At 37.0% G+C, this 10290-nt stretch overlaps 1 long non-coding RNA gene across 1 annotated transcript in view; it reads right to left on the bottom strand.

The window, feature by feature from the left end:
• Window positions 1-4152: 4152 nt before the first annotated feature.
• The window catches only part of LOC135196374 (uncharacterized), a 7189-nt gene continuing 1051 nt past the window's right edge, over window positions 4153-10290 (bottom strand). The window contains exons 2-3 of the long non-coding RNA XR_010310397.1: window positions 5365-5961; window positions 4153-5037 (exon numbers count right to left, since the gene is read on the bottom strand). This is a non-coding gene — a long non-coding RNA (uncharacterized LOC135196374). The remainder of the gene's footprint in view (window positions 5038-5364; window positions 5962-10290) is intronic.

The raw sequence follows: 10290 nt of genomic DNA, 5'->3' as shown, positions 1-10290 counted from the left end.
CGCCTGTGGTGTTTTCGCATGGTAACACTGCATCCCAAGCTTTAAATAGTTACGCTATGTGTAAGTTTTAGGTAGATAAAAGGATATCTGGGTGTACATTTGCAACTGAAAAGTGTTTTAATAATTTACTGTATGCGAATTACACCGTTAATATTCGAAATAGGATATTATTTAAAGCCCGGGACGCAGTGTTACCATGCGCAAACACCACAGGCGGATGGACACGGTGGACAGATGGAAAAAATCAGAGTATAGTATTGCTTCAACCTAGCTGGCAGGTGGGGACGTCATTATTCAGCCATAGTTTCGCACTTGCCGTTTAATACACAAAAGTTTGAGGAAAATATCGTGGGGCTCTTATTTTGTCATTGTTTTACTGTGGACCAGTGGTTCCCAACTCGTTTTATGTCGTGGACCACCAGCCCAGTAAAAGAATAAAATGGACTTTGATTTTTGAGTGACCCAAGAGAAAATACCCAAAGGTAATTTTTTCTTATATAGAAGCAGACAGCTACCATTGTGGGGGGAGGGAGTTGGTCGGCAGGCCTATGTCTACTGATAATTGGAAGTTGTTCAAGCGTTTTCGAAACTGCACCATGGCCCAAATACAAATTTTGGATCATTAGTGTGCTAGGCTAGGGTCTGGTGCTACTATGTAGTACCTGAATGGTCAGGTATTTGGCTAAATTGTTTTTTTTATTGCATTTTCATGAAATTTAAAAATATTGCAAATTTCCAGTTCATTAGTAAAAGGGGTGAATGCCCTGTAGCTCATCCAAAAGTCCTCATAGGCTACTAGAGGCTCATGGACCACCAATTGACAACCAGTGCACAAGAGAATTATTTGACTTCAAAATATACCTATAATTTAACCATTTTTGTGTGCTTCGAACTTTTCTGGCATATTTATAGCATATAAGTACTTATGGAGAGAGTGGACTGCTGTCTTAAATCCTACAGTTTTGGGGACCACATTAGGACATCCCATTGATAGTTCTCAGTCAGGTTAAGGTAAGTTTATAGAATATTTTTAAACAAACAATGCACTTGGATAAGGGCCATGTACCCTAGGTTAGGTTAAGTGTGGTTTTTAATGTCATTTGCTTACAAAAGTTAATGTCAGAAACATTGAAAGCACTCTTTAAAAGTCCAAGATATGATAATAGTTTGAAGTAAAATTTTACCTCAGTTTGGTAGATCTAGGGTACCTATCTTCGGCGGCCCAGACTATGGCAGTTGCGGTTTTTCTATGCAGTTTTACCTACTGAACAAGAATTTAAAGTAATATTTATTCAGACGACTGTAATTAACCCCCAGGGGCCAGTACTAAACATGGCGAAATACATTGGACGCCCCAATCCCTAGTGGATGTCGTATCCGCGGTTATGTTTCTTGCAGGGTAATTCTAAAGAATAGTTCCGCATGAACTGCATAGAACGTAACCGCGGATACGACATCCACTAGGGATTGGGGAGTCCAAGGTATTTCGACGTGTTTAGTACTGGCCCCTGGGGGTTAATTACAGTCGTCCGAATAAATATTACTTTAAATTCTTGTTCGGTAAGTAAAATAAAATACTAAAACGTCAATTGCCATAGTCTAGGCCACCGCGGATTGCTTCTGTAGAAATACCCTCAGTTTTTTTTGCAAATTCCTGAACCATATATTTTTCAACAGCATCTTGTACTATTTTTGCATTAATGGCCATTATAATGGTGCAAGTCACTTGCTTTAACTTAGTTTCCCCTTACTATGGAACTGGTTTGTTAGGAAAATGAATAAAAAGATTGAAAACTGCTGTCATTTGAATGGTCCTTGGTCAGATGTTATATGTGAGATGCATAGTTCATGTCCAACTCTAATCAGTAGGCTGTAACTCACAAAACCCATTTAATTAAAAGGATAAAGATGTCACAAGACCATTTACTGCAAGGATGCATTTTGATAAGTTTTTACTAATACCCAAGCCTTTCCCTTCCCATGAACACTATGATGACTTTCATATTGAGTATATTAAGGAGACTGAAGAGCTCTATATAACAACCTGCATTTTAGGCCTAACCCTATCTTCCATAACTTGAAGGGCTACATATAAAGGCTAGAGCACCGTAAATCATAGTGCTAAACACATGCATATATATACTAGCCTAACCTGACCTTGTACTAACATGGGGCACTGAGCTCTTATCTGGCAAGGCTTAGAATTCCATAACCATGAAAGTGAATTACATCATCACGTCAGCCTGACCTTGCACACCAAGTCCTAATTGACAAGGGCTCACCCTTTCTCTCTCTCTCTCCCCAGTATTATAGTTTATTACACAGTATAGCATAATTTACTACAATAAGGTTAGGCGTTACCTCTTTACCTCATATCTCAGTCTTAGTCATTTAGTTCAGTTAATAATGGAAGGGATTGAAGTACTTTCAGATAAATGGAGTTCTTGCAGTCTTTATATTATTTACAATAAAATTGGTGGCTCATACTCACTAGCCAACTGTTATTGAACTGGTTCTTGAGTGATTAAAACTTAGAGTTGGTAAACATCTGCTACTTAAGCTCAAGATTGTATGAAGTTTAAAGTTATGCTTTAAGAACCTGGCTTTGGTCAGTTGTAAAAATGCATTTTTCATGTCTTTAATCAGTAGCCTAGTAATCATAAAACACATTAAATAGGATTTACCTAGGTTCTTCAACTCTACCAGACTTTGTCTTTCCTCAAGATCTTGTGTTATGGTATGGTAATCAAGACAATATTAACAAGTCTTTCTCGTTACTCATTTTCCTGAATGCCCATCTTATTACTTTTCTTAGCATTTGTTAGATGCTTCCTAAAGAACAGCAAATTAAATGTTGCAGTCGCCTATTTCATGGTATTTTTCTTGTTGTTACCTCGTATTTTTAAAGGCTTGTGCTATTCAGTTTCATGTTTTGCAGCTTTCTTCCAACACCTGATGATATCCTGATATTCATAGCATGCTCACATAGTCCTTTAAATGTTTTAGAGTAGTGCACCCCCTTTTCCTTCGTATATTATTATTGTCATGCTCTTTTCCAGCTTTGCTGCTCCTGTCTCTTAATGGGTGAGCTCAAAACTGATTAGTTCTTAAGCTGCTTTAACTCTTGTAATTGCTCGTTATTCATGATGGTCTTGGAACACTGTGTTTGCAGCTTCACAAAGGCTCTCCTAACCTCACTTGGAATAGTTAGTTCTGTCATGCCAGCAGCCTCCATAAATAGTTTACAATTTAAAAATAGTTTTGCTTGCAGGAGTTGAGTAACAATCACCTAAGGAATGTTCTGTTATCCAGTGGTAAGACTTTTAAGAATTAGAATTTTCGTAATTGTGCTGTTTTTATTCATTAAGAGCTCAGTCATTGGAGTCAGCCAGAAATTTGTGGTGATTAAAATTCAGTGTTGTGGTAAATCCCATGAAAGTAAATTTGGATAGATAAACTTTTCTGTTCCATACTCGAGACTCCAGCTGGTAAAGTGTTTATGAAAATGGGAAATTTCATCTTATAGCAGCAAACAAAACTCAAATAAGCTTCTTGAAAATTCAGGTACTAAAATGGGGTTCACATTTCCATGTGGTTGTAGATTAAAAAGTTATTTGCTCATGCACTGCACTCATGGAAAAAAATGCTGTGTTGGAAGTTTCTCCGTCTCTCTCTTATCTTCACAGGTCACAGTATTTTAATATTTGTTCATTTTCCAGGCAAGTTGCAGAAATGGAAAGTCGACCAGGGAATGGCAAGATCAAGATTTGTCATTGGCCCACATCATTGAAAAAAATGGAGTGTCGCCCGTCTTTCAGCTGGGTTTCATCACCCTACATATTCCTGAAGATTTACCGAGACCGGAAAGACCCGCACACACCCTTCATGTTAATGAAGCTAGACTCCAGTTTGTGGGCAGCCCCAGACATGACTTCAGTATACCAAGGGAGTGAAGTGAATCTCAAGTCTATTTCTTTTATTCTGCAAAAAGTTTTCATCAACACGCTTTCATGTATCTGGAGAACCATCACAACTGTCACAGCTATTGTGCATGTTTTAGAGTACCCATCAAAACCAATACAGTAATAGCACTTTTGAGAGAGAGAGAGAGAGAGAGAGAGAGAGAGAGAGAGAGAGAGAGAGAGAAGAGAGAGAGAGAGAGAGAGAGAGAGAGAGAGAGAATATATTAACTTCAGAGCAATAGAGAGAAATGTAGGAGGTCTCTATTTGGTCAATATTAGCTTCAGTTGAGAGAGAGGGGTAGGCCACGTTTTATTTGGTCTATTAACTTCAGTGCTATAGGTAATAGAGGTGTTCTTATTTTTGTCCATTAGCTTCAGTGCAATTGAGAGTATTTACTGTTATGAGTGTGTGTCACGTTTTATTTGGTCAGTATTAACTAATGTGCATTTTTAGTGTTCCACTACAGTTTGAATTTCATTGCGTTTGAGTGTGTTCCACTACTGTATTGAATTTGATAGGTACACTAAAAACCTTAAGTACTTAACTACACTGTTCAGTGTTTTTTTTTTTCTATAAAATACTATACCTTTGACATTGGTTAGTTGCTGTGACATTTGAGAGACTCCAGATAATGAAAACGTGTTGATAAAACTCAAGTAGAGGCAATTTTCTCTATCTGGTGAAATTATTTCTTAGAAAACTGGGGGAAGCAGTAGTCATATTTAAAACTTTATTCAATCCCCAAACATATTGAAGACATTCAAGTCAGGACTGCCCACAACCTCATTAATAAGGAGGAATGACAAAGATTCTAACTGTTACATTTTTATTGTTATTAAATTTCCCAAGCCATCACCTACTATTCTTCGAGCCATTCATTCCTAATGAACGGGTTAATTGGTTCTTCATGTTAATAATCAATGAAACAGAACTAGGTTATAATGAGTATCGACAGCACTAATAGCTTCAGAAATCTCTCTCTCTCTGCTAGAGATTTGAGCGACTTCGTGAAGTAAACAGACTTTCCACTCGAAACTTTAGTTTATTTGCCAACCACCAGAACAGATTTAGTTTCTGAAAGGAGGAAAAAATTATCAGAAACTAAAATAAAATTCGGTTACAAATGGTAACTAATGTCTAAGTCATAAATTGAGATGTGCCTCTATTCAGTCAACATGCATTAGATCATCATTGTCTAAACAACAACAATTATTATTAGGAGAATAATTTCCGAGACTAGAATTAAATAACTTGCCAAACGATTAACATTCCGAAAACCTAATATTCTTCGCCAACAATTTCTCATTAAATGCAAAACTGCTCATTTGTTATGTACTGAATTACTGATAAAATATTTAGTGATAATCTAATAAGTAATTTCACGAACAAAACACGGCTTACCTGCAATTACTGAGGTCCAGTCTACATAATGTCAATCAAGACGATTGGTAGAACCTGATCGTTTTTAGTGTTCAGCTGTGTTTGCAGCTGCAGACTTGGGTCTTCAGTCTGTTGGATCTCCGCTCTTTGAAGCAGAAGACTTTGCTCTTCAGCTCCATGCAGCGTAAAAACAACGTACAAACAAAAACAAATCTTCAGCAGCATACCAGGGTCTCTGGCATGTTTCGTCCGCAGACTTTTATCTGGCATATACAGAAGCAGAGTGGAGTCTTGTGTGTGTAACGCAGTAGACTCTGGTCTGGCATCAGCAGCAACAGACTAGGCCTTTGCAAACTTTCATAGTCTTTTGATGATAAGTGACCATTGAATCTCGACATTGTGACAGCAGATGGTGCGTAAGTGGCCAGGTCATAATTAAAGCCGACAGTCCTAGATGAATTTCCATGGTTTGCAGGCAAGACTGTCCAGGCCAAGTTCATGAGGACTATTCTGAATTCATTCACCACCCTTCTGTCGACAGTCCAAATTCAGGTAATTGGACAATTCTGAATCATCGTCATCAGCACTCAAGTATTAACCAACCAATATTTTGCGTCCCTGAAAGAAAGAAAAACTAATCTCAATATAGTAAATTAATGCACTGATGTGATACTACACGCACTCTCGCCAGGTGATGCATTATGATGACATTTCTAACGGCAAGTTCACGTAACTGATTACAAACCTCTCACGGAAATGGGTGGAAAGAAAGCTGGGAAGAAGACTACACATTCTTTAGTTTCTAGTTTTTTTTTTTTTCTTTTCAGTTCATTTTCCAAAGTTCAAACAATGTTTTGTTTATTAAATTATACTTAAACAATTTTAGTTCTAAAACACCCAAAAGACTAATTCATAATATACTGAGTGTGGCATGACAAGGTAACTTCAATGATGCGCTGAATTACCGAATATGATCAGATGTTTATAGATTGTGAAAACTTGAAATTAAACTTGCCAAAATATGTATTGAGTATACATACACCTGTCTTAATATTTGAATGGAAGAGACCTACGTATAAACATCAAAGCCAAAAGTTTCTCCGAAAACTGGCTTATATATCTGATGTTGCCAGATATTACCCAGAGATATGCTTGGCCCTACCCAGATTTTGTTTAAAGAGCACTAAATTCCTCAAAAATGAAAGGAATACTACGGATTAAAATAGCACAAAGTAAGTACGGGAAATTCAAGAAATGGGTCTCTGTAAGTGAGGATTACACAACTCTGATATTTGGACCATCCCAATATATAAATAACAGATTTCAAACATACCACTTTTGCCGGAAAGAAATTATCCAAAATTCATTCGAAAATTCCCATTTTAGAAATGTAAATTGGCTGTGGTGTGTTACAATTGAACTATTAATTCTTTACTACACATTCAGCTTATTCGTCAGTTCAAGATTTAATGAACCTGCAAGAAGAAACAGTAACTAAACAAACTGCAATGAATTAAAGATGACAAATAGCTATAATAATGGTACTAATGTAAAAACGAGGGAATAATATTTGGCAAGAGATCCTTATGAGGGCATATTTGGCAAGACACCCCTTTTTGATACAATTTGGTTGAATGAATTGATGGTATGGCCAACCCAACTCACGACCTGCATAAAAAAACTACTGATCAATTATCTTATAAGGGCAAGGACAACAGGAATGTCTAACAAAATGAATACCCATTGCAATGATGCTCAACGAGCGAGTCCCTGCCCAAGCTATCAATGGCATCTTGCCCTTGCTATATCTCTTACGAGAATTGTCCTACTGCTCAAAACTAGCCTAGTTATTTAACCCAATACTTTACAATCTGATCGTTGTATTAGTTCAAATGCCCAAAGGAAAGATACACTTTCACCCTGCACCAACCAACTCTCCAAAGTATTTATGACAATTAGTAGCTAGATATTATGAATGAGAAAAATTTCCCTTTTATGGACAAAATATTTTATAATGTATGGTTGAAAAAAGTTATTGTAATAGATTAAAAACCACTGTTTTGTGCAAACTAAATATAAATATGGTATTACAACATATGTAATGTTTCGTCACTAAAGAAAATAATAATAGGAACAATCTACAATCATTACTTAATGGAACACTACGGATACCTAGACTGTCCAACGTTTAAGAGGTGGTCAAGAACCTTGACAATAATCTAAAAGCCGTGGCTTGTGACTTCTTTAATACTGAACAACCCTTTTCATCAAGCATCCTTAATACGGAAAAACTAAACAAAGAGAAGTCCCGGCATATGTACTGCTGACTTAATCTGAAACAATCACAGATCCACGGAAAACTACTGAACTCTTCTGCCTCCTTACTACACAGCAGCTCGTGTCAAAGCACTTTTATACTTTCAGTTGTAGCATTCAATGGCTGGTCTCAGTCCTCAGGTCCACACCAAGCCTTGGTCTCGGTCCTCAGGGCCACACCAAGCCTATCTATTTTTAAGAGCAGATGCTTGCAGAAGGCAAATTTCATCCTTCATTTGTATGTTGGCGATGAAGGAAGGAAGCACAAAATTTAGGTCATTAACATTAAATAAAACACCCTATTGTCAACATATATGACTAGGTGGACTGAAGCAAAAGGGGTTATGGAACCATACTGGGCGATTCATTTGGGGACTGGAATCATCAAAAGGTTAAGGACCCTTTTTTAAAACCTTTACAAGATATTCCACGTAAATTTTTAAGTCCAATTTCCAGCTACCTCCAGTGCCTTTGGCTTCGATTACCCGTTGAGTGTGATTCCATGACCAGTGCAACCAAGGTATATATATAGAATGGTCAGGTAGAGTCATTTGTGGGGGGTTGCGGCTTATCCTCCCAAGAGCCGCATCACCTGGAGGCCAGGTCAGGGCGAGAAGTCACTCAGCTACCGTTTCATTCAAATGTATATCACAGGTCACTTCAGTCATCTCTGTATTGATTTGGTTTTACATTCTTCGAATACAACCAGAGTTTTGATTTCTTATATAATATAAATAATTATTTAAATAATGCCAAACAACCGTGCCGTGTTTGGTTGTTATTCAAATAGCAGAAAAAAAGAGGAGGTATCCTTTTTCCGATTCCCTCGTGATGAGGAAACAAGACGGAAATGGGTTCATCGTTGTAATAGAAAGGACTACTTTAACCCTACTGCTCTTCGCATATGCAGTAAACATTTTGAAGAAAATGCATATAAAAGAGACCTGCAGCAGGAACTTCTTGGATCGCGAGCCCCAGCAATGAAATTCAGACGTATGAATGTGAGGAAAGCAGTGCAGCTTCTTTCGGAAACATCATCTAAAGCTTTAGATTTTTATGGAAGTCAGGGACTTTTGACGAGCATGTGTTGGGAAAATACAAAGGACTTTATAAAGCTTGCCGACTCCTGGTTTGATGTGTTCAATTCAAGGGTACCTTATGACAGAAAAAAATCTATAAATACTTATGGGATGCAACTGACGGAACAGAAGAAAATCCTTGACAATATGAAGTGTACTGCTGAAACAATACGAGTTTGCAAAATAAGATCTATCAGTTCCAAAAGGGACTTAGTGTCATGCAAATCCTTGCCAAGGTTGCATATGTATAAAAGTAAATATGATGTATCATACATAATTACCTCCAGACTTAACCAAGATGGACTGGAAAACATGCTTGGCTGTCTTAGACAAATGGGTGCAACTTATGATCATCTTACGCCAGATGAAGTCAAACACAGAATAAGGTCATATTTACTTGGCAAAATAAACTCTATAACTGGAAAAAATTGTAACTCGATGAAGGAGTGCGATTCTTCAAATATGTCGGAAGGAATGTTCAGTCAAGAGAAAAGTTGTGAAAATAATGATTCAAATGAAACCGATCTTGAGAGCTTATGATTTCTGCAATGGTGTTTGCCTCTACTGAAGATGAGAAGATGCCGGAAGATGATTCAGAAAACTTTGAAAATGAATTTCAAGAAATAATTTTATAGAATGTTGCAGACGAAGAGGGCCTTCAATATGTTGGAGGTTATGTGGCATCTAAATTTCCAGATTATCAGTTCTTAGGATGTAAACTTAAAATAGTGAAAGGTACCTGGATTAGTGCAGTAGAGCGACATCATGATAAATTAACGGAACCAAGTGCTGAGTTATTTGAAAAATTAAAGGTAACGGAAAAAATGTTTCAAACATGCAATGGAGAAAATATACGGAGACCAAGCAATGGAGTATTGTGCGACTTGGCACGCCATATTGAAAATTGTTTATCCTTGCCTTTTAAAAGTAATATTGTTTTTTTGTCAGATGACGGATGTTTTTTTAGGATGAGAGCTCTGAATGCCCAAATTTTATCAAGTAGGCAAAAAAAGAAAAAGATGCATAAATTAATAAATAATGCCATGAAAATTTTAAATTTTTTTGTTTTTTTTCACTTTTACTAAGTATTTTTCATTTCCATTATGAAGCCAGATACTGTTATGTGTTGTCTATGTCCATCTATGTTAGTTTATTAAATAATTTATTGTAAAATTATACATAAGCCTTTGTAAATAAATGCCAGGTCAAATGCTAATTGAATATTTTTTTTAAGTCCTGTCAAGCATATTAATTTAAGGTTTCTATTATATATTAGAGCGCCAAACATTATCAATCCACGATTTTGTATGTGTAGTACAGTGACCTATATGAATTCAAAAGAACACCAAACGTAAACAAGATAACCGAGTGAAAAGATGAAAGGCCTAATCTCTTCGACCCAAGGTACTTAAGTTTCCCAAGGTAGTACTTGCCTTGACCGCTCCCACCCTGGCCTCCAGGCCTGTCATGGAAATACCCCACAACTACCCCCGCGACCAAAGTGACTGTACCTCCCTCCCTTATTCTATATACCTTGAGTGCAACAATGACT

This window comes from Macrobrachium nipponense, chromosome 23 (assembly GCF_015104395.2).
Source record: "Macrobrachium nipponense isolate FS-2020 chromosome 23, ASM1510439v2, whole genome shotgun sequence".
Taxonomy (NCBI): domain Eukaryota; kingdom Metazoa; phylum Arthropoda; class Malacostraca; order Decapoda; family Palaemonidae; genus Macrobrachium; species Macrobrachium nipponense.
Note: the sequence above shows the minus strand (reverse complement) of the source record. Positions and strands in the feature narration are given on the sequence as shown.